The sequence below is a fragment of the Theropithecus gelada genome, chromosome X (genome assembly GCF_003255815.1).
Source record: "Theropithecus gelada isolate Dixy chromosome X, Tgel_1.0, whole genome shotgun sequence".
NCBI lineage: Eukaryota > Metazoa > Chordata > Mammalia > Primates > Cercopithecidae > Theropithecus > Theropithecus gelada.
Genome location: NC_037689.1, coordinates 127644048 through 127672021, shown reverse-complemented (window position 1 = coordinate 127672021; position 27974 = coordinate 127644048). Strand labels below are relative to the sequence as shown.

The following is a 27974-nucleotide window of genomic DNA, read 5'->3' as shown; positions in this document are numbered from 1 at the left end:
GTCTCCACTTGCACGGGCCGAGGGGGCTGGACGAAACCTTCCTGAGTCCGCGGGGAAGGGATTTCTCTGCGGGGCGTTGTGTGGGGGCTTCGCACCGGGAAGGGTGCCGAACGAGCAGAGAGCCCCGGGGCCCGCTGGCAAGAAGCAGAGTAGGGGGTGCCCGCCCGGGCCGCGGGGCACGACGCGGGCTCTGCGGGCGCCCTGCCTCGTGGTCCCCCGGGCGCGAGCGAGCCGCGAGGGGAAGGAGAGGCCGCGCGGGCCCCTGGCACGGCTCCCCCTGCCGTGCTGGCGACCGCGGCGGGCGGGCCGGGGCGGAGGGGCGCTGTTTCCACCGAGATGCCTCGTCCCTCCCTCGTTCCCTCCCCCACCCCGCCCGCCCGCGGTCCCTCCCGTCGGTCCCTCCCTCCGGCTCTTCCCTCCCTCCCGCCCTGCCTCCTTCGCGCCCGCCCCAGCCGCCGCCTGCGGGGACGTGTGTGTCTCTAGTGCAATTTCCCCTTTCGCTCGCTCGTTTCGGTGCAGGTCTGCGCCGGCTCGCGCCCCCTCCCCGGGTGCCCCTGCCGCCCCCTGTCTTGGCCCGGCCCTCCCCGGCGTCCGCCCCGCTACCCGCGCGCTCCACCCCGCCCCCCGCCCCGTTTTATCAGGGGCGCCGCCGTCTCACCTGGTATTTGCATCTCTCCCTCCAACTTGCCATTGGCGGCGCGACGTGTGGGAGAGCCCTGCGCCTCGCCCGCCGGGACCAGCCTGCCCCGGCGCCGAGGTGAGTCACGGGCGCGGGGTGGCGGGGGCAGGCGGGCGGGGAGGGAGGGCGGGCGGGGAGGGAGGGCGGGGGACGGCGGCCCCGGCGGCCGCGGGGACGGACCGGGCGCCGCGCTCAACTTCCACTTCTCCTTTCGCCGGCGCCGAGCTCCCGGCGCCACTCGCCCGGCCTCCGAGGGGAGAGGACGGGCTGGCGGGGCTGGGGACCCGCGTCTCGGCCCCCAGAGCGGGGAGGGGACCACGGAGACAGACCCCGGCCCGGCGACCAAGCTGGGCCCGTGAGCCACTCGGCCTCAGGTACGTCGATGGCGCCGGTTCTTCGAGCCTTCGGGGACCTGGAAAAGTTTGCCTGAGGGCGGAATCGAGAGCGCTGGGGCCCCGGCGTGGGGCTGGGGGCCCGGGGAAGGGCGGGAGAGTCGCGGCGTGTCGCGAGCCGCCCTGGCGTCGCCCCGCCGCGCGTGTGCTGGAGAACCCGGGCTCTCGATCCCGGGATGGAAATGGAATGGATTCCCCGAGTCGGGGAGTCGGGGTAGGGGCCCCTGTTTTCCCTCGCCCCCAGCAGCTCTGGTTCCGTGACGGGGCCGATCGTGACATCGGGGCCCCCAGAAGCTGGGCGCCCGAGGGCAGAGGAGGTGGGGCGGACTGTGGCGGAGCTGCTAGATTGATCCGACTGCCCCCGGGGCTTCTGGGGCCAGGGCTTTAGGGTCACACGCTTACACGCGCACGCAGACCTATGACTTGGAGAACTGGATCGCCAAAATAGAGACCTCTTGGCAGGGGCCGGAGTTTCCGTGTGAGCCAGCCGCCAGCCTTCCCGCTCCCGCGTTCCCGCTCTCCCCGGCTCTCCCGCCTCCCCGTTCCCTCCCGGGCCGCCGCCCAGGGGACTCAGCAGCCGCACCGCGCGGGGTCCCCTCACGCCAGCGCCTTGCTTTGGAGGCTTGAGGGACTGCTGAGGCGGTGACCACTTTATGAATTCCTGGCTCGTCCACCGCACCCTAACCCTAACGCCTTTTTCTCACCACCGTATGCCTGGACATCACCTTCCTGACCAGAGTCACCTCCTGAACCCTTGGCACCTCAGCTCAGTGAGGTCCTCCTGGGCCGCCCCCGCCCCCCACCATACCCCAGCTGAGGGATTTGATGGCCATTTGATTCCTGCGCCTCATCCCTCGGCCTGTGATAGAGAGGCCTGTCTGGTCCTGCAGCCTCTCCGGGTTAATATTTGACAGTTCATTGTGGCTAATTATTTTAATTAGCTCTTAAAGTGGGAAGGAACAGTTAACCTTGGACTTCTCGATTTTGGCCTAGTGGGGCCTCAAATGGGAGGAGTGCTGGGGAGGTGGGGAGGTAGGAGCGGAAGTGAGGTCACCACCCCAGGGCCTGAACCACCACTGCTCAACCCCAACAGCTGGTGGGCACGCCCATTGGGGACTCACCCCCTGCGAGCTGACCCCTGGCCCGAGTGCCAGGTTGGAGGTGGGTGAAGGGAACAGTTCTAGCTCTTCCCTTTGTGGAGACTTTGGCACTGAAAATGCCCGGGGAACACGTATGCCCGGCAAGAATGCCAGTCCTTCCTTGCAGTTAGTTACACTGGGTTTTCCTGGTTATAAAGTGCTTTCTTGACCATTAATTCAGACTCAGTGCATCCAGTACAGGAGCAGCTTAGGGGGAGCTCTCTGGAGTTCAGTGAAGATTATCAGGGAGGACTTCCTATCCCAGCCAGCCGGTGTGAGGAAGAGGCTACCTTGCATGTGGTTGTTTCTGGGGCTGGATTCAGAGCCTGGGATCTCTTGTTGGGGGCTGGTGGTGGGGGGAGAACCATGAAGCAGGCTCCTTACTACCACCCTCACCCAGCCTCTTGCTGTGAGCCGAAGGAGTGGCTTGTTTGCAACTATGTCTGGCATTCCTCCCTCTGCTGCACTGTTTGCTCGGTGGTTGCTCAGGAACTGGCGCCCACCCCTGGACAACCTAGGGGCCCAAAATCCACTCTCCCTCACCTAGTGCTAAGTGGTGACACAGTGGCTTCTGTCTTCTCTGGCGTATACTGGGATCTAAAAAGGAGGGTGCTGTGGTCTGTCTCTAGGGGCCTGATGGATAGCATGTCCAAAATGCCCCTCATCCTGCAAAAATCAGGCCCTGTGTCACAGAGACCCAGCTAGACACAGGCTGAGGAATTTGCTTTCCTGGGAAACCTCTGCTTTTCTGCTCTTAAGCTTGGCCTTCATCCTTTCAATATCCCCTACCCCTGCAATTTTCTCATCTTACATCCAGTTTTTGTTTATGTTTAGTATTTTCTTTTTTCTTTTTTTTAATTCAGGGTCTCACTTTGTCACCCAGGCTGGAGTGCAGTGGCATAGTCACAGCTCACTGTAATCTTGAACTCCTTAACTCCAGTTCTTTTTTTTTTTTTTTTTTTTTTTTTGAGATGGAGTTTCTCGCTCTTGTTGCCCAGGCTGGAGTGCAATGACATGATCTCGGCCCGCCGCAACCTCCACCTCCCGGGTTCAAGTGATTCTCCTGCCTCAGCCTCCCAAGTAGCTGGGATTACAGGCATGTGCCACCATGCCCGGCTAATTTTGTATTTTTAGTAGAGACGGGGTTTCTCCATGTTGGTCAGGCTGGTCTCAAACTCCTGACCTCAGGTGATCCACCTGCCTCCGCCTCCCAAAGTGCTGGATTACAGGCGTGAGCCACCGAGCCCAGCTACCTCCAGTTCTTAAAGCCTGACTGTCTAGGTTGAAATCCCAGCGTTGTTATTTACTAGCTATGTTATCCCAGTCAATTGTATGCCCCAATTTCCTTATCTGTCACATGAGACCTACCTTATAACACTTTGGTGAGGATCAAATACATGAATGAATACATATAAGATGCTTATTAGAATAGCACATGGCACACAGTAAGTGCTAGCTGCCCTTACGATATTGCCTAATGCAGCGCCTAATACTCAGATTCAATTCGGCAAACACTCGCTCAGAGCCAGTCCTAGTACCAGGCCCCAACGAAGTGGCAGTGAGGAAAACATGGACGTGAGGAAGACACCACCTGCCTTCCGGGATTGCGTGTACCTTTTCATGTGGGCTGGAGTCGGAGCAGGGGTATGGGAGGGGGCCAGGGAGAGAGGATACATCGTCTATATTAATAATTGTAATCGGAAGCCGGGATCAAATCCCTGAGCCAGTGTGGGGGATCAAGCACCCTAGACTTGGGGGCTTCTCTTTGCCTGAAGACCTTGGCCAGATTCTGGTCTCGATGCACCCCCCACCCTCCCCACACACAGAGTCTTGCCTAGGATTTGGGTGAATTCGAGGGAAAGGGACACTGGCTTCTCTTCTTTTCTTTTCTTTTTTTTTTTTTTTGAGATGGAGTCTCGCTCTGTCGCCCAGACTGGAGTGCAGTGGCGCGATCTCGGCTCACTGTAACCTCTGCCTCCCAGGCCCAAGCAATTCTCCCTGCCTTAGCCTTCTGAGTAGCTAGGATTACAGGTGCCCACAACCTTCCCCAGCTAATTTTTGTATATTTTAGTAGAGATGGGGTTTCACCATGTTGACCAGGCTGGTCTTGAACTCCCGACCTCAGGTGATCCGCCCGCTTTGGCCTCCCAAAGTGCTGGGATTACAGGTGTGAACCATCGTGCCTGGCTAGGACACTGGTTTCTGCATGAGCTACAGATGGCAATCTTGCAGGATGTCATTTGTTGGGTTCCAGGGCAGGATGGCATTTCTTAGGGACACCACCATACATCCCTATAGCCCCCTACAGTGGAAGGGCTCATGTTTGCCACGCCCCCTGTCTCCCCAGGATCCCCCACTGAGCTGGGAAAGGCCCTGGGCAGCCTTCTGTCCTCAGGGTAGGGCCTGACCCCAACCTGGGCTTGGCATCTCTCCTGGATTTCTAAGCTGCAAAGAGGTTTCTGGCTTCTCTTCCAATTTATTCTCTTTGTGGTTCTCAGACTGAAAACTACTTCTGCAGGGGAGAAAGGAAACTCCTGCAAGGTACCTACAATCCCATAGGTGCTTTCCTAGGGTCAGGGGCTTTTCTCATCAACACCAACCTGCCTGCAAATCTCTGGCTGCTGAGCCTCGTGTGTCCTGTAATAGCAGCCTCACTGCTAATGCCCTGTAGCTCGGGCCCCAGTGCTGGTTGCCAAGAAACTGCTGGTCGGGGTGCTTATGAGGGTTCTGACCTCATAGGGACTGCTGAGTTTCAATTCAACAGACATTTATTAACACCTACTGTGTGCCCAACCGATGCTAGGTGCCGTGGGGGAGTTGAGAGGAGGAGGCGCTGGGGAAGAGATGACTAAGACAGTGAAACAATCAGAGGCGAGGACAAGCAGCCGGGCCAGTGGCTGGTCAGGTGCTAATTGTGCTTGTTGGAGCAGAGGCCAGCGCAGCCGGGACTGGAGGTCAGCAGCAGCTGGAGGAGGGAGGGAAGGCTTTGTGAGGGATGCGGGCCTAGGCTAGACCTTGAAGGGGGGTGGGGGGAAGCAAGGGGGAGATTTGGCTCAGAAAAGGAAGAAAAGACGCCTTTCTCTCTATTCCCTGGCCACGAACTGACCTTCGAAGCCTGGATGATTGTTTGGCAAGTGCGTGTCACATAAAAGACCAGGTCAGTGAGTGTGGGTGGCTCGGTGCAAACCCCTGTCTCCACTCCGGGAGATACAAACTGGCTGGCCAGCCTGCCACCCAAGCTGAGGGGATTTCATTTGAAACCCCTCCCTCACCAGGCACACACACACACACACACACACACAGGCTCCTGGGGAGGGGGAGAGACGGCAGGGGAGACGTAGAGCACTTAAATGACAGGAAAACTGACATGCCACACGTGCTCATGGCAGTTGCAGGCTGGCTGGATCCCACCTTTCCCTAGGGTTTTGGGATTTCTCTGGAAGCCCAGAGCTTCAGGTGGAGGAGAGAGATTTTCATAATTGTTCCCCACTCCACCATCTGGGAAATGAAGAATGTAGAGTTTCATGTGTTTCTGCCCAGACCGCTAAGGACTAGCCATATATTGCTTCCACTGATTCTGTGTCTCCTAAGGCTGGACATGGAGGAAGCTTGACCGTTGTTGGGTTTAATTGGATAAAAAACTCCCAGACATCCCCCTGCCACATGCACACACTCATCATTTTCCCTCTCTCACTGCCCTGCCCCCTCCCCAGCACATTTCAGCACCAAAGGGACATACCAGAGGGCCCTGACTTCTTGGTTGGGAAATCATGCCCTAAGGTGAGTTTCTCAGCAAAGAGACCCCAGCCTGCTTCCAGGGTAAGGAGGAGGGTCAGAGAGCAGGGAAGGGTGTTTTATGCAGGAAGGTCTGCAAGGGAAAGTGCCAGAACATTTCTCAGAGAGGCTAACAAGAAGCAAGCTAAGTAGTTTGTCTAGGCTGAGCAAGCTTTCCCTTGAGTTGCCACCTTCTTTTTTTTATTTTTTTATTTTGAGACAGAATCTCACTCTGTCGCCCAGGCTGGAGTGCAGTGGCGTGATCTCGGCTTACTGCAACCTCCACCTCCCAGGTTCAAGCAGTTCTCCTGCCTCAGCCTCCCAAGTAGCTGGGATTACAGGCGCCCACCACCATGCCCAGCTAATTTTTTTTTTTTTTTTGGTATTTTTTGTTTTTGTTTTTGTTTTTGTTTTTTTTGAGACGGAGTCTCGCTCTGTCGCCCAGGCTGGAGTGCAGTGGCGCAATCTCCACTCACTGCAAGCTCCACCTCCCGGGTTCACGCCATTCTCCTGCCTCAGCCTCCCGTGTAGCTGGGACTACAGGCGCCCGCCACCGCGCCCGGCTAATTTTTGTAATTTTAGTAGAGACGGGGTTTCACCGTGTTAGTCAGGATGGTCTCGATCTCCTGACCTCGTGATCCGCCCATCTCGGCCTCCCAAAGTGCTGGGATTACAGGCGTGAGCCACCGCGCCCGGCCTCTTTTTTTGGTATTTTTTAGTAGAGACGGGATTTCACCATGTTGGCCAGCCTGGTCTCGAGCACCTGACCTCAGGTGATTCACTGTCTTGGCCTCCCAAAGTGCTGGGATTACAGGCATGAGCCACCGCGCCCAACCAAGTTGCCACCTTCTTGATGGGTTATTTTCTTGGCCCAGTGTGGGCACTTCCTGCCTCTCAGAACACCTGACTCTCCTGAAGCTTCCTTTCCTCTTCCAGTGTGACCCAATATCCTTCCCAATACACGTTATTGTCTAGAGGAGGAAGAGCACAGGCTCTCTACATTTATATGCCAAACTTACTGGCTGTGTGACTGTTTGCGATTGAGCTAGTTACTTAACCACTCTGGGAGTCAGCACCCACCTCACAGGGTTGGAGTGAAGCTTAAATGAGACGATGCATATAAAGCACTCAGCAGAGTGCCTGGCATGTAGTACCCACCCAGTAAGTGTTCACTGCTGTTATTATTATTCCTGTAACAGTTATTATTATTGTCACCATTTCCCCTTCACACACCCTTGAGTTTGCCAGCCTCTAGGGACCAACCACTTCTTTGGCAATGCTGGCAGGGCATGCCACACCCATTTCTGAAACTAAGAGGGAGATTTTCCAGGTTTTTCTGCTTTTTGTTAACTCGGCCATTGCACAGGATGGGAGGAGGATGTAATAGAAGGGGTGTGTGTGTGTGTGTGTGTGCGTGTTTGTAATATACTGAAAGGCAGGCAGTGCTGTAGTGAGCAAAACTCAAATCGTTAATATTTGTATTAACATGGCCTTCTTTAGTCCTTCACCATTTTCATTTTGAGCATCATTCATTGCAGAAATAAGAGTAAGTTAGTTTCTTTGAGAGAAGGCCTAATGTTGTACTCCTGGGAACTGTTTAGCAATCATCAGATTGTTGTTATTACCCTACTGAGTGTAAAATTCTGGGAGCCAACTGGCTGACTACCACTCACTCTCACCCTTCACTAGAATAGATGATGGGTCCATTCTGGGCCAATGCCCAGAGGCCTTGAGTTGAGGCTGGGGCACTGCCTTTGCCCAGAAGAGCTCCCAGGGGACTAGGGGCCATTCCCCTTCCAGAGGCCTCCCAGAGAGTAACTTGGAGGTTCCATTTGCTATTGACTGGATTGTGTTTGCTTGAGGAGCCTGTGACCACCCGCAGGGACAGGCAGCCTAGGATAAACTGGACCACCCCTGAGTAAAGCACTCCACTCCAGTCCCTTGGTCCCCACCCCTCAGTTAGAACTGCTAGACTTTGGGGGATGGGATGGTGGCAATTATTCTTAACCTCCCGAAATTCCTGATGACCCGATAACAAGGAGGTACTTAGACATAGAATGAGGAGCTAATCTTTTTCCTATAATGCCCCCTGAGGATAACAGAGGCTATTTCAGCTCCGCTAATTCTGTGAGAATCTATGCACAGAAAACACCTGTCTCATTAGGTGACCACTTCTAATTAGCCATTCTAATAGGTGTGCAGTGGTATCTCATTGTGATTTTAATTTGTATTTCTCTGATGACTGATGATGTTGAACATCTTTTCATATAGTTGCTGTCCTTATGTCTTCTTTGTTGAGGTATCTGTTCAAATCTTTTGCCCATTTTTAAACTGAATTGTTTGTTGTCTTGTAGTTGAGTTGTGAGAGTTCTTTATATTTTTTGGATACAAGACTTGCATCAGATACATGCTTTGCAAATACTTTCTCATAGTCTGTGGCTTCTTTTAATCCCCTTCTCAGTGTCTTTTGACTTCAGCAAACATTTTTAATTTTGATGAAAGTGCAACTTTTCAATTTTTCTTTTTATGGATCATAGTTTTGGTGCTGTAGCTAAGAACTCTTCCCCTAGCCTTAGTTCACAAATATTTGGTCTCATATTTTCTCTTACAGATTTTATAATATTAGTCTTTACATTTTAGTCTATGATCTGCTGAGTTAATTTTTGTTTTCTCCCTCCCTCCTTCCTTCCCTCCCTCCCTCCCTCCTCTTCCTTCCTTCCTTCCTTCCTTTCTTTCTTTCCTTTTCTTTCTTTCTTTCTTTCTTTCTTTCTTTCTTTCTTTCTTTCTTTCTTTCTTTCTTTCTTTCTTTCTCTCTCTTTCTTTCTTTCTTTCCTTCTCTTTCTTTCTTTCTCTCTCTCTCTCTCTTTTGCTTTCTTCTTTCTTTCTTTATCTTGGTCTTGCTCTGTTGCCCAGGCTGGAGTGCAGTGATGTGATTATGGTTCATTACAGCCTTGACTTCCTGGGCTCAAGTGATCCTACCACCTTAGCCTTCCAAGTAGCTGGGACCACAGGAGTGTGCCACTATGCCCGGCTAATTTAAATTTTTTTTTTGTAGATGTAGGTTCTCACTATGTAGCCCAGGCTGATCTTGAACTCCTGGCCTCAAGCTATCCTCCCAACTCGGTCTCCCAAAGTGCTAGGATTACAGGTGTGAGCCACTGCACCCAGCCTTTTTTTTCTTTATGCATATGAATATCTAATTATTCTAGCACTATTTGTTGAAAAAGCTATCATCAGTCTACTACCATTGTCTATATGTTGGCCCATTTCTGCACTCTGTATTCAATTCCATTGATTGGTCTACTTGTTTCTCTTTACATTAATGCCAACGGTTTTGATTACTGTAGCTTTATAATCATTCTTGAAATCAGGTAGTATTAGCCTTTCAACTTTGCTCTTTTTTGAAGTTGTTTTTGGCTAGTTTAAGTCTTTTGCGATTTCATATGATTTTTAGGGTTGACTTGTCCATAACATTTTCTTTTAATATTTGCATTTATCCCACTTGCGGTAATTTTTGTTGTTAACAAATATGTTTGGTGTTTTATTTTATTTTATTTTATTTTGAGATTGAGTCCCACTCTGTCGCCCATGCTGGAGTGCCAGTGGTGCGATCTCAGTTCACTGCAACCCCTGTCTCCTGGGTTCAAGCAATTCTCCTGCCTCAGCCTCCCAAGTAGCTGGGATTGCAGGCATGTACCACCACACCCAGATACAATTTTTTAAAAAATATATTTTTAGTAGAGACGGGGTTTCACCATGTTGGCCAGGCTGGTCTCAAACTCCTGACCTCAAATGATCCACCCGCCTTGGCCTCCCAAAGTGCTGGGATTACCGACATGAGTCACTCTGCCCAGTCTGGCATTGTTTTTGTTTGTTTGTTTGTTTTTTGACATGGAGTTTCACTCTTGTTGCCCAGGCTGGAGTGCAATGGCGCAATCTTGGCTCACTGCAACCTCCGCCTCCCAGGTTCAAGCAATTTTCCTGCCTCAGCCTCCCGAGTACCTGGGATTACAGGCATGTGCCACCACACCCGGCTAATTCTATATTTTTAGTAGAGACGGGATTTCTCCATGTTGGTCAGGCTGGTCTGGAACTCCCCACCTCAGCTGATCCACCCGCCTCGGCCTCCCAAAGTGCTAGGATTACAGGTGTGAGCTACCGAGCCCGGCTTGTTTTTTATATCTTATTTTATAATCATGTTTGTCTCTTATGTTACCATTATTTTAGATGATGCTTATCTTTTAATTGATATTCTTAGCCTAAAAAGTTTCTTAACTTTATTATGCATTTGTAAAATAGGACTACTTATTTGTTATTTGCTCTTCATTTATTACCAATTTTTGGTGAATAAATCCATGACTATCTGCCTCATACATCATTTTATAGATGCCAATCATATTCTTGTTCAGCCTCGTCTGTCCAGAAAACAAAAGGCTTCTTTAAATAAAATGTTTTCCTCATGTTCTCTTGAATCACTTTACTTCTCAGACCTGATCCAGAATGAAGTCTTTCCTGAGGGTTCAGTGATCAACCAGTAACCCCAGGGTGGAAACACTGTGGTTCTGTACAAAGAGAGAATGCTTTGGTGATGACCTGATCATCAACTGCCTTCTCAGTGCCACTTGGAATAAATGACTCTAGCTAATAAATCTTGCCCCTAACAGAGGCCTGGAGCAAGAGAAGAAAAGTAACATTAGAGCCTTGGAGTCATTTGCCCAACTCTACAGCTACCTTACCCCTAGTCTGTAGCCCGAAGATCTATCAGGACCTGTGGTCTCATTTCTAGGGATCTCACTCTTGTTGAGAATTTACGTGGACTTCATTAATGAATACCCACACCTGTATTAGTCAGAAGATGAAATGGGCTTTGATCCCATGGATTTTACTACCTGTTGGGGAAACAAGAGATACCCATGAAATAATTAAAGGGCAATTCAAGACCCTGTGGGATTAATAAATCTTGTGGTAGAATTTAAGGGTCATGGGGGTTCAGAGAAGGGGGTTCCATGGGTGCAGACCATAATTATGAGGGTATAACCAGCTCTGTAGGTTGGGGGACGTGACTGGGACCTTGCTGGATAGGCACTATTTGATTAGCCAAAAAGGAGCAAGCAAAGGCATGGCAGGCCTGAGAAACTCCGTGAATGAGCCTGGAATGTTCCCTCAGGGGACCATGAGGAGACCACTGGGCTTCAAGCCCAGGCTTAAGTTGGGAAATCATGGGAAACAAGCCGGAGTAGGTAGGGTGGGGTCAGACTGTGAAGGACCTTTGGAAACTAACTGAGCAGATGAGTTTGGACCATAAGGCTCTGCCGAGTCCGGCTGGTGTGGTCACAGCCATCGATGTCAATGTGTGTCCTGGAGTAGGAGTTGGCGCCAGCTCAGAAGCTGAGGGAGGAGCTAGGCAGAGGCTGGGCCAAGACTGGAACTTGATCTTCCTCACTCCCAGTCAAGTGGGCTTTCTGCCGCACCAGGCCTAGTTTTTAGCTTTCCAAAGGATTTTCACATTCACTCCATATAGCTTCCTAACAGAACCCACAGGTATGGGGTATAGATGGTGAAGACCAGCTCACTCCATGGCTACTGGGATGACGGGAGGTAGAACCACCGAGAAACACCCTATTGCTCACCTGCTGGTTGGCCCCACCAGGTGACCACTTGCCCTGGAGCCCCTTCTCAGGCTCAAACATGTTAGTTCCAGATGGTCTCCTTAAATGAAAATGTTTTAAGAGCCAGGCGGTGGCTCATGACTGTAATCCTAGCACTCTGGGAGGCCAAGGCTGGTGGATCACTTGAGGCCAGGAGTTAGAGACCAGCCTGGCCAACATGGCAAAACCCCGTCTCTAGTAAAAACACAAAATTAGCAGGGCATGGTGATGCGCGCCTGTAATCCCAGATACTTGGGAGACTGAGACATAAGAATCGCCTGAACCTGGGAGGTGGAGGTTGCAGTGAGCCCAGATAGTACTGCTGCACTCCAGCCTGGGCAACAGAGTGAGACTCTGTCTATATATATATATATATATATGAGAGAGATGACACTTAACACAATATCAGCTATTAACACATTAACACTAAATGGTTTATGATTTTTTTCTGAGTGGTAGACAAACTTGTTCTAGGGAAGATGAGATGGTGGCCTGAAAGCTTTTTGTTTTTTTGGTTTGTTTGTTTTTTGAGACGGAGTATCGCTTTTGTCACCCAGGCTAGAGTGCAGTGGCGTGATCTCGGCTCACTGCAACCTCCACCTCCTGGGTTCAAGCAATTCTCTCACCTTAGCCTCCCGAGTAGCTGGGATTACAGGCTCCCGCCACCACACCCAGATAATTTTTGTATTTTTAGTAGAGACAGCATTTCGCAATGTTAGCCAGGCTGGTCTCGAACTCCTTACTTCAGGCGATCCACCCGCTTTGGCCTCCCAAAATGTTGGGATTACAGGCTGGGATTACAGGCGTGAGCCCCTGCACCCGGCTGGCCTGAAAGTTTCGATAGAGGGAAGAAATGTGGAGCCCCGATGGCCACTATGGTCAGTAAGCCTGCGTGGAGCTCTGGATAGCATGAAATCTCTAGGGAGGGAGGCCCGAGGCTGCGAGAGCCCTGTGACGTGGCATGCCTGTGGTTACATAGCCCATTAATGGCAAAATTGACTTAGCAGAGTTTTTCCAAACTTTCCTACCCAAGTGCTCCCAAACTACTGAAAACTGTATTCTAGAAACCTAGAAGGACATAGTCTTTTAAAATTTATTGGAAGTATGACTTTTGATCTTAAATGTGAATGTTGCAATCTACTGCCTCGAGTACATTTTAAGTGATTTATCAGTGAACAAAATGGAGGCCCCTGGAAAATGAGCCCGATCCGGACTGTGGCTTTGACGCCTAGTCTGGGGCTTGGTCAGCTTTGGCATGCAGGCCCTGTCTCTGTAGGACCTGCCTACAGGTGGGTCAGAGGTTGAACTTTCAGAAATTTAGCCTCAAGTGTTGTAAGGGAAATCTGTCACCCTCAGCATCTTCATTTGCTTGTGGTCTCCATCCCTGTCTCCCTTTGTGAGTCAAACACATTCGATGGAAAAATCTAGGCCCTTCTGTCCTGGGAGATAATGTTTTTGGCTCGCTCAGTGGTTAGCTCTGGCCTCATCCTAGCCTTTGGGTGGGTGCACAGATCCCAGGATGGGTTGGACACAGACAGCTTGGGACCCATGAGGCTCAGAAGCCTGGGTGTGGATTGGCCAAGATTGTGCCCAAGGACTTGCCAGCCTCATCTCCTCCATCACAGCCAGCCTGCAGCCCCTCATTCAGCCTTACCTTTAGCTTAGAGTGTTTACAGTGCTCTCCAGTAAGAAACAAATATATCTGCCAGGACTCGCAGTGCCTTCCAGCCTAGAGCTACCCTCCATCATCTCTGGGTGGCTAAAGACAGAAGAGCTGTGGAGACACTCCAGGTCAAAGTTAGCTTCCTTAGCAGCACCAGCGTCTCATTCCTGTCTCCATAGCCTGCAGATAGAGAAGGTACAATTTAAAAAGAACGCATGCCCTCTCCAGCTTGAGCAAGCTGCATAAAGCACTATGAATATTCAGGTTTAGCTCTGGCAGGCAGGGCCCCAGGCACTGCGGGCCTGTGCCAGGCAGCAATCCTTCGTCCACACCCCCTGCCTGCCTGTGGCTCAGGGGGGCTCCGGGCTGCGGGAGCCTGTAGTGACGAAAGAGCAGGTAGGGCCCTGGGCAGGCTGTCTGGGCCAGGCAGGGCGGGGGCAGCCGGCTGGGTGAGGCCCAGATCCCCCAGGCTGATAAGGCAGCCTGTAAACACCCTGCAAGGGGAGGGGGCAGAGGGTAGGCGACCAGATGGCAGGAGAGGGGGGAAACCGGAGCCCAGGCCTAGCTGCAGGAAGTGGGGCTCGATGTGGAAACATCCTGTCCAGCGGGGGCTAGGCTGGTGGCCATCAAGGATCACTCCCTCCACCACGAAGGCAAGCTCAGTGCAAGGTGGGGCTGCTGGCCTGGGCGCCAGGCCAAGAACCTGGTTCCTGACATCTCCAAAGGACACGATCAATGGGTCTCTATTATGGGTTGTTCTACCACCTAGCACTGCTGAGGCGAAATCAGAACTGAGCTGCCCCTCATGGAGACAGTCAGCAGGATTGTCTGAGAGAATTTGACTCTCAGGGGGAAATCTTCACCATCACTATCAGTGAGGAGCATCGATTCGAACACTTAATTGTGTCAAAGGCCTCCTGCAGCAACCAAAGGAGAGCCACGAATCTGACACTCCATTCTATTCTGCCTTATAGTGCTCACTTTTTTTTTCTTTTCTTTTCTTTTTTTTTTTTGAGATGGAGTCTCGCACTGTCACCCAGGCTGGAGTGCAGTGGCGTGATCTCGGCTTACTGCAACCTTCGCCTCCCGGGTTCAAGAGATTCTCCTGCCTCAGCCTCCCAAGTAGCTGGGATTACAGGCATGCGCCACCATGCCCAGCTAATTTTGCATTTTTAGTAAAGACAGGGTTTCTCCATGTTGGTCAGGCTGGTCTTGAACTCCCGACCTCAGGTGATCTGCCCGCCTCAGCCTCCCAAAGTGCTGGGATTAGAGGTGTGAGCCACCGCACCTGGCTTTTTTTTTTTTTTTTTTTTTATAGAGACGTGTTTCATCATGTTGTCCAGGCTTGTCTCAAACCCCTGGCGTCAAGCCATCCTCCCACCTCAGCCTCCCAAAGTGCTAGGATTACAGGCGCAAGCCACCATACCTGGCCCCTTGCAGTACTGAACCTCAGAGGTTCAGAACTGGCCGAGCTTAGCAACACATTACCAAACTCGCCCACTTCACTTTACAGATGGGGAAACTGGGATCCAGAGAGGGGCAGGGACTTGGCCACATTAATGGCAGACCTGAAATTAAAGTCCTTGATTGGAAGTGTTTTCCACTGCTTACCCCAAGGAAAGCAGCTTGCATAAGGTTGGACCTGCCATGCATACTCCGTGACCCTGTACTTACCCTTGCTAGGATTATAGGGAGGCCGGGAGGAGGAAACAGCCTTGGAGCCGTCAACCAGAAGACCTTAGCTTATGCATGGCCTTCAGTGGGCCGCTGCCCCTCTCTGGGCCTCAGTTTAAAAAAAAAAAGACAACTGCTTTATTAGATATAGTTCAAATACCATAAAATTCACCCTCTTAAAGCGTACACTTCAGTACTTTTTAATCTATTCTCAGAGTTGTACATCCATCACCAGAATCCATTTTAGAACATTTTCGTCACCCCCAGGCAGGGCGTGGTGGCTGATGCCTGTCATCTCATTTCTTTGGGAGGCTAAGGCAGACAGATCACTTGAGGCTAGGAGTTTGAGACCAGCCTGGCCAACATGGTGAAACCCCATCTCTAATAAAAATACAAAAATGAGCCCGGTGTGGTGGCACACACCCGTAGTCTCAGCTACTCGGGGGGCTGAGAATAACTTGAACCCAGGAGGCAGAGGTTACTGTGAGCTGAGATCGCGCTACTGCACTCCAGTCTGGGTGACAGAGTGAGACTCTGTCTCAAACAAAACAAAACAAAACCCAAAACATTTTCATCACCCTCAAAAGAAATCCCATACCCATTAGTATTCACTCCCCATTTTCTCCCAACCCTTGGGCCTCAATTTTGAAGATATTTCCTACAAACATGTTTTGAGGGGGTGGAGCACCCAGCAATATTGTTTAGGCAGATGGGCTACCAAGCTTACTAGGAACTTCAATACAAGGAGACTCTACCACAGAGAATAGGGTGGGCCCCGTGATTAGTCCCCTGGCCCTGGGCCTGGCACCTATGAGGTGTTCAAGGCTGACTTTCCATAAATATTTGAATAAACATGTGAACCAACACCCTAAGATAAGAGCTCAGACTTACATTATGTGTAAGCCAAAAGCAAGTGTATATTTATGGGGCAGGGACCATGCTGTGGCTACTTCAGGTTTGGAGCCAGGAACTCTCTGGAAACAGCAGAGCTTATAGGAAGAGTTGGCCTCCACATCATCAGAGCTGGAAGGCTCCCCCTCCACAATACTCCGTCTCCGCAACTGACCACAAGAGCTCACATGGTCACCATTTTGGTGCAGACTGGGCCCAGGAAGTTAGAATTGACTTACTAGATGGAGCTTGGGTTGACATTGAGTCCTTGAGGGGCATGGGACACAAGCCTGGGAAGCCTCTGTTGAAGCGGCCTCACAGGGGCTCTGAAGCTTGGAAGTGGAGAGCTGTGAGCCAGACTTGAGCTAGGGATCTTAGCAGATGGTTGCTAGCATGGACAGAGGGAAAAGCAGGGACTTCAAGATCAAGGTCACACCGGCCCCAGTTTGAGTTCTGCCTCCATTCTCTGGCAGTGGTGGCCTTGATCATGTTACCTAATCTCTGAGCTTCACTTCTACTGTTTTTCAAATGAAACTGTTAAAACAGAATTATTACCAAAACAGATTTCACTGAAAACAAAGTTCATTTCATGTAGTAGTTGGAAATAAAGCTAGGTTCAAACCCCGGCTGTGCCACTGGCTGGCTCCTTTGCAGGGACGGTGTAGTGTAAGACTAAAAGGAGATACTTTATATCCAGGGCCTGGTGCTACAGCAATCCCACAGCCCGCACCCCAGAACTACACATCCCTGCCACCTTCCCTGCACACCACCCTGTCACCTTGTCAGTTTTACTGTTTGACCCTCCTTTTCCCAAAGCAGGGGGAGCAACTTGAAGTGGTATCAGAGAGCGCAAAAGAAAATCTTGCCCACATTTACGCGAGCACCCACGCCCCTACGCCCCTCCCCCAGCAGGCCATGCCCGAGGCCACAGTGGCCACACCCACCACCCTGGGCCCACCAGTGGCTCAGGTCACTGCCAACCCCACAAGTACTCGCCCTGAGCTGGCACCAACCTCAAGCGCTTCCACCCCCTCCACCCAAACACGTGCCACCAGCTTTAAGCCAGGCTTGCAACCAAACCCTGGGTTTGTGCTGCAGATGTAGGGAGGGGCTGGCAGAAGCCCAGGTGCACAACCAGATGTTGTCTCTAAGGTTTCCTTGGTGTTCTCCCTACCAGCTGTGAAGCCGTATTCACTCCAGCTTGCAGGAGTGGACAAGCAGGCACTCCCCTCAGGGGCAGCGGGGTCCTATCTTGAAGGAACTGGTTCCTCTTTGTCCTAGGGGGGACATAGAGTGAGAGGGGACAAGGAAAAGTGGGACCCTGCTCTCTCTCTCTTTTTTTTTTTTTTTTTTTGAGATAGAGTCTCGCTCTGTCGCCCAGGCTGGAGTGCAGTGGCGTGATCTTGGCTCATTGCAACCTCTGCCTCTGGGTTTCAAGCGATTCTCCTGCCTTAGCCTCCCGAGTAGCTGGGATTACAGACGCCCGCCACCATGCCTGGCTAATTTTTGTTTTTTGTTTTGTTTTGTTTTTTGTTTTTTTGAGACGGAGTCTAGCTCTGTCACCCAGGCTAGAGTGCAGTGGCATGATCTCAGCTCACTGCAACCTCTGCCTCCTGGGTTCAAGTGATTCTTCTGCCTCAGCCTCCTGAGTAGCTGGGACTACAGGTTTGCACCACCACGCCTGGCTAATTTTTGTATTTTTAGTAGAGATGGAGTTTCACCATATTGACCAGGCTGGTCTCGAACTCCTGACCTCGTGATCCACCCACCTTGGCCTCCCAAAGTCTGGGATTACAGGTGTGAGCCACCACACCCGATCAATTTTTGTATTTTTAGTAGAGATGGGGTGTCTCCATGTTGGCCAGGCTGGTCTTGAACTCCTGACCTCAAGTGATTCACCCACCTCGTCCTCCCAAAGTGTTGGGATTACAGGTGTGAGCCACCGCGCCTGGCCCCTGGTCTCATGCCAGGAGGCCTGGCTGGGCAGGGTTCTTGGCCAAAGATACAAGAATATGGCCTCCGAGCTGAGAGAGTTATCAAGATCACCTTCTCAGCCATTTTTTTTTTTTTTTTTGCAGGCCCATCCAGAACCATCATTTATAGGAATCCCTTTAGCTTCTTGCACAGCTGCTTGAACCTCAGGGAACAATATGACCACGGGGAAGCCAAGGTGATTGTGTCCATTCACCACGAGGACCCCAAACCAGGCAGCAAGGCTTCTAGAGTCAGCATCATGTAGTTCTGGCCTGTCCCCAGGAGGACTGCCAACTGGGCAGAGAGGTCCAAAGCTTCAGGCTGCTTATAGCTGTTCTGACCCATGGCCTTGGGAGGGTCTCACTGAGTGGGTCACCTGCCTGCACAATAACCTCACAGGCACACAGCCCTACGGCTAGGAGCCCCACCTTCCTTGCAACAGCACCTGGGAGGTACTTATGAGTGTAAGTCACCACACCAAGTCATCAGCCACCATGGAATGTGAGAGTTTCCTGCTCCATCACCCAGAAAATGCCTCTACCCTTGACCCACATGTGATATAATACAGTTGACCCTTGAACAACATGGGTTTAAACTGCACAGATCCACTTTATATGTGGATTTTTTTTTTTTTTTTTTTTTTTTTTTTGAGACGGAGTTTTGCTCTGTCACCCAGGCTGGAGTGCAATGGCGCAATCTCGGCTCACTGCAACCTCCGCCTCCCGGGTTCAAGCAATTCTCCTGCCTCAGCCTCCCAAGTAACTGGGATTATAGGCACGCACTACCATGTTGACCAGGCTGGTCTTGAACTCCTGACCTCAGGTGATCCGCCTGCCTTGGCCTCCCAAAGTGCTGGAATTACAGGCGTGAACCACCGTACCTGGCCTATATGTGGATTTTTTTTTAAAAATAGTATTCCCAAGATTCGAAACCTGAGTACAGGGAGGGCCACCTTTTTGGATTTGTGGGCTCCATAGGCCAACTGCGGGACTTGGGTGTGCGTGGATTTTGGTATTCACAGGTGGTCCAGGAACCAATCCCCAAGTATGCCAGGGGACAATTGTACTTTGCCCTCCATTGTTGCCTGTGTCCATTGGTGCTAGGGACAAGGTCCCTGCAAAATTATGAAGTGACATTGATTTCAGTGTCATCTGCCCCAATGAACTAACCTCTCATCCTCTTGCTTCATTAAACCTGTCTCTCCATTCGAAGCCACCCTGGGCTAGTCCCTCCTGGACATTGACCTCAGCATTTATATTCCAGTTTTTTATCCAATCCTCTAAGATCAGGCTCACTCCATCCCTCAAGGTGACAGCTAGGTAAAGTGATAAAGTCATTTCTACTCATCTGGTAGCAGGAGAGGGTTTGTGGAGAGGGTTTGTGGTAGCAGGAGAGTCCCAATCTCCCTCCCAGGTACTGCATCCGCCTGTACCTGCTCCTAGCCCAAAGTAGTCTGGTAGACCTGCCACTGGGGCGTCCCCTTGTGTAGACAGCTGTCTCCTCGGCCTTCCTGTGAGGGATCCTCCCCACTCACCACGCAGGGCCCTCCCCTCTCTGCACTCCCTGACCTGTGTGAGGCAGGGGCGGGGCTGGGAGGGCTAGCAGGCCCCGAAGGGGAAACTGCTGAAACCTCTGGGACAGGAAGTGGCAGAGAAGGGCTGTTTCCGCTGGCAGAGCAGGGGTGCGGTGAGAGCTGGCCCTATCTCCTACTCCACTGCCTGTCTGCTGTGGGCCCTGGGAGACTGGGGAGAGGTGAGAGTCCTTTCCCTGCCTCCCTCCCAAAAAAGCAGAGGCTTTTAGCCCACCTGACTGGAGGGAGGGGAGGGCTCTTTCAGAGGAGGCCATCTTCATTTTGCAAGGAGAGGAATTCTGAGAGGAGGGCAGAAAGGTCAGCAGAGGGGAAGGGTGGGGCAGGGCAGGTGAGTGTGGAGTGAGGGAGGCCCACGGGGGGGGCGGGGGGCAGCGGAAAACCACAGCTGGGCAGAGGACCCTTCTGTAAGCTTTTGTTCTGAGGATCAGGACCGTGCCTGCTAAGAACTGTGGGAGCTGGCAATGCAGTTGATCACTGCCTGCCTAAGTCCTAGGGCTAGACAGGCCCTTAGATCACCTCCCTCATTGTGCAGATGAGGTAACCGAGGCACACAAAGCAGAAGTGACCTGCTAGAGGTCACATCATGGGCAGAACTCACGTCTCCTAACCCCAGCCCAGGACCTTCTTTCTGATGAGAATCTGCTGAGTTGTATTTGGCATCCCACACCTCCCTGCAGGCACCTCCATCCCCAAGTGCTCTGTGACATTCTTCTCAGAAATGAACATGATTGGGTAAGTGTGGTGGCTCAGGCCTGTAATCCCAGCACTTTGGGAGGCGGGGGTGTGAGGATGGCTTGAGGCCAGGACTTGGAGACCAGCCTGGGCAATATAGCAAGAACCCATCTCTGAAAAAGAAATAAATACAAATTTGAAAAAATATATATTTTTTGAGACAGAGTTTCACTCTTGTTGCCCAGGCTGGAGTGCAGTGGCACGATGTTGGCTCACTGCAACCTCTGCCTCCCAGGTTCAAGCGATTCTCCTGCCTCAGCCTCCCGAGTAGCTGGGATTACAGGCGCCCACCACCACGCCCAGATAATTTTTTTGTATTTTTAGTAGAGATGGAGTTTCATCATGTTGGCCAGGCTAGTCTTAAACTCCTGACCTCAAGTGATCCACCTGCCTCGGCCTCCCTAAGTACAGGGATTATAGGAGTGAGCCACTGTGCCCGGCCTAAAATAAATTTTAAAAAACAAATGAACTTGGTGAATTTATTCACACTGAAGCCTTTAGTCCAGCACTCAGCAAACCTTTCCTACAAAGAATTGCTTGAGCCCAGGAATTTGAGACCACCCTGGGCAACATGGCAAAACCCTGTCTCAACAAAAAATACAAAAAGTTAGCCGGGCACGGTGGTATGCTCATGTAGTTCCAGCTACCTGGGAGGCTGAGGTAGGAGGATTACTTGAGCCTGGAAGGCAGAGGTTACAGTGAGCCATGATTGTGCCACTGCACTCCAACCTGGGTGACAGAGCAAAACCCAGTCACAAAAAATACATATATGAAAAAACACTATATGTCATGAAATATTTTTCTTTTGATTTTTCCCAATCATTAAAAAATGTAAAAACCATTCTTAGCTCATGGGCCATCTAAAAATGGACCGCAGGGCTGGGTTTGGCACATGAGCCATAGTTTATAACCCCCTGCTTTGGTCTAAGAAGTCAAGCTAAGGTGTCATGAGGAAGAGGAGAGAATGTGCCAGGTGGGGAGGAAGCAAGGAAGGCTTTGAAAAGAAGGTGACATTTGCCTCAGATCTTGAAGGACTTGTGGACATTGGGCTTGCAGAAGCTGAGAAGGGGCCTGTCAGGCCTGGGGGACAGTATGATCACAGGCACGGAGGTGGAGGTAGGGAAGGCACTGTGGAGGTTCAGCATGCTCTGCATGTGTGTGGCTGCTGCTGCTGCTGCTTCTTCCTTTTTTTTTTTTTTTTTTTTGAGACAGAGTTTTGCTCTGTCGCCCAGGCTGGAGTACAGTGGCGCGATTTTGGCTCACTGCAACCTCCATCTCACGAGTTCAAGCGATTCTCCTGCTTCAGCCTCCTGAATAGCTGGGACTACAGGAGCGCACCACCATGCCTGGCCCTAATTTTTGTGTTTTTAGTAGAGACAGGGTTTCACCATGTTGACCAGGCTGGTCTTGAACTCCTGACCTCAGGTGATCTGCCTGCGTCGGCCTCCCAAAGTGCTGGGATTACAGGCATGAGTCACTGCGCCCAGACAATTTTTTTTTTTGTATTTTTTAGTAGAGACAGAGTTTCACCATGTTCGCCAGGATGATCTTGAACTCCTGACCTCAAGTGACCTGCCCACCTCGGCCTCCCAGAGTGCCGGGATAATAGGCATGAGCCACCACGCCCAGCCGTGGCTTCATTGTTATTGGCCAGCCCTGAATCTTTGGCTGCTGTGTGTTCTTGCCAGAGGAAAGGGTTGGCTTTTCTGAGGATGCCAGGAGACAATGAGCAGGGAAGGAGGCGAGGAATAAGAATCACTTGGGAGTCACAATGCAACTAGCTGTGTCACCTTGAGCAAGTCACTTCCTCTCCTGTGGTATCTGAAGTTGGATAATAAGAGGGATGGAAGCAATGATCTTTCAGGTCTCTTATAACTTGTAACTTCGATGTCCTGGGACTCCTCTGACTCAAGGAGAGGAATTATTTTTTTTTTTATTTTTATTTTTGGGGGGGACGAGGTCTCACTCTTGTTGCCCAGGCTGAAGTGCAGTGGCGCGATCTCAGCTCACCACGGCACCCACCTCCCAGGCTCAAGCAATCCTCCCACCTCAGCCTCCTGAGTAGCTGGGACTACAGGCATATGCCACCACGCCTGGCTAATTTTTTTTTTTTTTTTTTTTTTTTAGTAGAGACAGGGTTTTGCCATGTTGCCCAGGCTGGTCTCGAACTCCTGAGCTCAAGCAATCCACCCGCCTCGGCCTCCCAAAGTGCTGGGATTACAGGTGTGTGCCACCGTGCCCGGCCTTCTGTCTTAAGGAGAGGTTTTAGCAGTGCGGGTGAGAGGGAAGGAGGAACCCCAGGAGCTCTCGATGACTTCCGGAGCCGAGGCTGCCCTCCCTGTCTGGCCAGGCCCTGGTAGGCTGTCTTCCCACCTCATCCTTTCGGGCACCCCTCCCTTCTGTGAAAGGGATGCTGGAGTACTGCTCTTGTGCCTGAAGTACTGTCCTTTGCTTTTGCTGGCCTGGGGATTGGCCAGTGGCAGAAGGGCGCATTTGGGAGGAGCAGCCGGTGCCAAGCAGGCAGCAACCACACCATGGCCCCTGCTGCCCAGGAAAGTTCCAGATCTGAGCAAGGAGGCTTCGCGTTAGTTTCTAGGACACGCACTGGCCTGGCAGGGACCTTGATAAAGAACACTGTCCCTTCAATAAAAGTTATCTGACTTAATATCCTGTTGGTACCAAGTCATAGATTATCCCAGCTTCTAAAAAAACCACTAATGAATTTAATTAGTCTCTAGTCAGTGTTTGTTTTCTTGAGATGGAGTCTCGCTCTGTCACCCAGGCTGGAGTGCAGTGGCGCAATCTCAGCTTACTGCAACCTCCCCCTCCCAGGTTCAAGCGATTCTTTTGCCTCAGTCTCCCGAGTAGCTGGGATTACAGGTGCCCACCACCACGCCCCGGCTACTTTTTGTATTTATAGTAGAGATGGGGTTTTGCCATGTTGGCCAGGCTGGTCTCAAACTCTTGACCTCAGGTGATCCACCCTCCTTGGCCTCCCAAAGTGCTGGGGTTACAGGCATGAGCCACCGCATCTGGCAATATCTTTTAACATTCTTACAGCGAGAACACGCTGCACATCTTGGGGTCTCTACAGCTACTGTATCTCCCCATAGTCTATCAAGTTCTTTCCTTTGGGGTGGCTCTGGGATTCACCTCCTGACTTCCAGCTACCCTACCTGGTCTCCTTCCATCTCCTCCACTCGCAGACTCATTCTTGTTTTATTTATTCATTTATTTTTGAGATGGAGTGTTCACTCTGTTGCCCAGGCTGGAGTGCAGTGGCGCAATCTCAGCTCACTGCAACCTCTGCCTCCTGAATTCAAGTGATTCTCCTGCCTCAGGCCCACTCTTATACCCAGACCAAACTGCCCTTCCTAAAGGGCTGCTTGTTATACCCCTCCCTTGCTCAAGAATCTACAGTAACTCACAGTCAGTTTCCATATTAAGCTCACATTCCACAGTTCCATGGATCCACTTATCCAGCTTCCCAAGCAATGTTCCTCTCTCCCTCTAGTCAAACTGGTTTCCTCTCTCTACCATACATTTTATAGTTGTTGCTTTTGTCCCCTCAGCCTTCATTTCATCCCGCCACCTCCATTTCCCTTTCTTCCTCTCTGTCTAGGTAAAGATATGCTTTACCACAGCCCCAAAGTAACAAATCAGACCAGGGAATTGGAAAACACGCTGGCCAGGCATGGTGGCTCACGCCTGTAATCCCAGCACTTCGGGAGGGCAAGGTGGGTGGATCACTTGAGGTCAGGATTTCGAGACCAGCCTGGCCAACATGGTGAAACCCCATCTCTATTAAAAATTTAAAAATTAGCTGGTCGTGGTTGTACGCACCTATAATCCCAGCTACTCAGGAGGCTGAGGCACACCCTGGAGGCGGAGGTTGCAGTGAGCCGAGATCGCGCCACTGCACTCCAGCCCTGGTGACAGAGTGAGTGAGACTTCGTCTCAACAAAGAAAAAAAGAAAAACACGTTTGGGGCATAGCAGAGAGCTTTTGCCTACATTAGCTCATTAGCCTTTTGCAACAACCCTTTGAGCTAAGTAGGAGATCCCTGTTTTACAAAAGACGAAAGTGACCTGCCTCAACCCCAAGGCAGAGCTGGGACTTCTAGCTGGAAAGCTGATGATCTTAGGGTCTGCAGGGGCTTCTGGGGGCTCTCCTAGGCTGGAGCTGGCAGACTATTATACTGGGGTTTAGTGGCTGCCACACACTTGGGTTTCTCCCTTTTCCTGCAGTGGGTTCTCCCGTCATTGGCTTAGTGCCACTACCCTGTGCCTCGTCCCTGAAGCACTAGAGATGGTGATGTGGTGGCTGCAGGCACTTCCAGGGGGTGCTCTTTTGGCCTTCTCAGGGCAGCTGGGGAAATAGGTTGTCTTTGTCACTAACCCTCCCCCTCCTCTTCCTCCCCTATGGGGCTTCTGTAGTGTAGTGCTCTTTCTTGCCACATAACCACAACCCAAAGAGCTGGGGCGGGGTGAGGACAGGAGACCCATAGCGCTGCACCAGCCGCAGCAGCCTGCTCCTCCCTCCCTGCCGGGCCCCCAGCCCAGGCGAGGAGTCAGCCCCTTCCCACCCAACAGCTGGAACCCTCCAGCCCCACCCTGTGTATTCTGGAGCCAGTGGGGTCCACCGTCTGGAGTTAATGGGGCCCACAGCCCCTGTTGCTCTCTGGGAGGTCACCTGAAACTCATCATCTGGATGAACGCTTTTTAATTTTCAAAGTGCTTTTCCACTGCCATCTTTATTCACCTGAGACTCCCTGGTGAGCGCCTGCTAAGCCTGGATTACTCACAACCCTCACCCGCTCGAAGGATGACAGAAACCACAGCCCAGAAAGATGGCCGACTTTTCCATGGTCACACATCTTGCTAGGATGCAGCCGGAACGCTTCCCTCCTCCTCCTCCCGGACCCTAGGCAGTCTACACTGTGGGTGGGCTGTGGGTCCCCTGGAGAAAGAGGAGAAAGCATCTCTTTGCCTGGGACCTGCCATGTAATCACTCCTCCTCTGGGACAGACCAAGGCCTGGAAAGAAGGTAGGGGAAGAGGAGAGCTGAGAAGGGTGTGAGAGCGGGGCCTGTAACTGGGGAAGAGTCCTGGGCCCACCTCGCCGTCAGAGTTGGGACAAGCCCTATGCTGGAATCAGGTGGTGACAGAGGAGCAAGGAAGGAAACTGGGTTTCTTGTAAATAAGCGCAGAGAAACCCCAACCAACAGAGCTTGCAAAACCTTTCTTTTTTCCCTCCCTCTTCCTGGTTTCATCTCAAATGGAGTGGGTGGTAGAAAGAAAGGAATAGGAGAAAGAGCTGACAAAATAGCAGTGACTAGGGCCCCTTCACTGGGCACTTGCTTAAGGAGGAGGGTTAGCTTGCTCATTGGAGTCCAGTCGTAACTGGACTGAGGTTGTGGGTTCGAGTCCTGTGGATGGGTGAATTCTGCTTTGCTCAGGACTACAGACTGGATATAGTCCTGACTCTGGCCTTCTGTCTCTTAAATTCACGCCACTGGTCACATGGTGCAGCAGGCAGTTCCCTGCTTGAGGACTATTCGCCGGAGGACGGGCTGTTTTTCAGTCGAGGGTACAGCTGTTCCTGGGGTAGTTTCCATTTTGCTTGTGGTTGTGGGGGAGGGGTGTTGAGGGAGTGGGAAATGGCATGAAGGAAATTGTCACTTCCTTTCCAGAGAATTCCAGAAAGGTTTCATGGAGGATGAGGTATTTCAGGAGTTAGAGCTGGCTCCGAGGGGACAAGGAACCGGAGAAGGAGAATTGTGCTTTGTGGCCCAGCTGACCATCTGGCCTCCATGTTTCCTGGCATGTGTGAAAATGCCACGGGTGTTACCGGCAATTCTGTGAGAGCCATTGGCTCAGCTGAACGGGTGTAGATTTAAACTCACTCCACGGAGACTGTGGACGTGGCTTTCACATTAGGGCTATTTCCTGTAGGGGAGGCCCAGATGAGTGGTTGCTGGACACTGCCTGGTATGTTTCAGTGACAGCCCCAAGAAGGGTCTGTGCGTCTGAAGGGGGCTGAGTTGTGACACAGGAGCAGCCCAAACCACTTCTATTTTGCTTCGGTTTTGAAATGCAGTCAGAGCCACAGAGGTGTCTATTTGTGGGCCGGGAGGTCGGCGCCTTCGCCTGCACACTCCCTCCTGCGGTCCATACACTCAGAGAGCACCCAGGGGCACAGACTCTCGCACAGGCTTTGCTTTTGGCCCAAGTAAGACAGGCGCTGGGAGCCAGAGACCCTGTAGGGCCTCAAAGGGGGCGAAGGGAGTGGAGCTCTTGCCACCCTGCCAGTGGACTGTGACTGGAGCAAGCTGTGAGCTGTGCAAGGATGGGGCAAGGTAGGGGAATTCACCACCAGTTACTAAGGGTTCCCAGGCACCTCAATTCCCCGAGCCAAGTGTCCGTGTGTGCCCCCTGAATCCTCCACTCACTGGGGAGGCAGCATCCAGGACTCTAGGCTACGGAAGCTGCATCCCAGCCAAAGGGCCCACTGGAGGGGAGCCCCTGGTGGGGGCCTCCCTGACCTGCAGGGCGCACCTCCTATGGTGGTGGCATCTTTGGTTTCAGGTTCCTGGGAGAACGAGGTTATTTTGAAGGACTGAAGGGGGGTTCACTCCTCTACTGGGGAGAGTGAGTGAACATGCAAATGAGCTGCTCTCCACCTCTCACTTTCAAATCCTCAAACATCTCAAGGGGGAGGGGGAAACTTTCTGGACTGGAAGGTTAGGGCGGGATGGTTTCTCAGCCTCGGCCAAAAGAGTAGGACAGCTACTTCCTCCCCCTCCAGCCCTTCAAGACCTTAGCTTCAGGCTCGGGGCAGATGATCACGAGGATGAGCCTTGGGTGCCGGGTACAGCCTCACAATACCTCACAAACTTGAGCCCTCAAAGCCTGCATCCACCAAGTCCTGGATTTTGCTACTTCAACATGTGGACACAGAAAAGAATGCCCTGGGAATCATCTCTCTTTGATTTCAAGCCTCTCTGCATTGGTGACCAAGGATCCCATTCAATGCAGTGCAGGGCCCTGGCTGCCTCCCTCCCCCACCAGCTCCCTAGCACATGGACTTTGGGGGATCTCACCCCCGTGACCCATGGGCCACATAGCTGGGACTGGCATTCTCTTCCTGAGAACCCCACCCCCATCTTCAGCACAGCCACTTCCAGCCAGCATTAGCTCGGGTTTGTCATTCTCACGAAGGCAGCTGAGGCTGGCCCAGAGGAGGAACTGACAACTGAGCTTGCGGCTTTGCCGGCCAGACCAGGGCAGCCCTTTGACACACAGAGGCTCTCGTGCACACGTCTCCATGCTTGGGACACATGCACACACCCTGCACACGCATATACCTACAGTGCGCTTGCACAGCCACAGCCAACACAAATAGCGCACCCGGGTAAATGACAATGCAAAAACATACAGAGGTCACCCCAGAAGGTATGCGCATTTTTCTCATTCTCACGTAAGGCAGAGTACGTGACACCTACCCGCATCCACTGTGTACAGATAAATGTTGCCCAGAAAACACACCTCACAGTTGCTGACTGACCCATACCACAAATCTATCCATCCATCCACCCATCCACCCGTTCATCCCCTCATTCATTCATGCATTCATTCCACAAACACAAATTGAGTGTGTTACATGCCACACATGATGCAAGGTGCTAAGGTTTCATCAATGTACAACTCAGTTGTTCCTGCCCTCAAGGAAGCCTCTGTCTTATGGGGGAGGTAAGGAAGGTGCATAAAAGTAGCCCAGGCAGACAGCACCAGCAATGAACTCGCAAACATGAAATCC

At 51.9% G+C, this 27974-nt stretch overlaps 1 protein-coding gene across 2 annotated transcripts in view; it reads left to right on the top strand.

The window, feature by feature from the left end:
• The first annotated feature begins 469 nt into the window (after window positions 1-469).
• The window catches only part of ELF4 (E74 like ETS transcription factor 4), a 46240-nt gene continuing 18735 nt past the window's right edge, over window positions 470-27974 (top strand). The window contains exon 1 of one of the 2 annotated variants that reach the window (XM_025371905.1): window positions 470-757. The gene's annotated coding sequence lies outside the window, so the exon portion shown is untranslated. Of the gene's footprint in view, window positions 758-837; window positions 1054-27974 lie in introns of those variants that run through there. The other variant, XM_025371904.1, reaches the window with a different exon arrangement.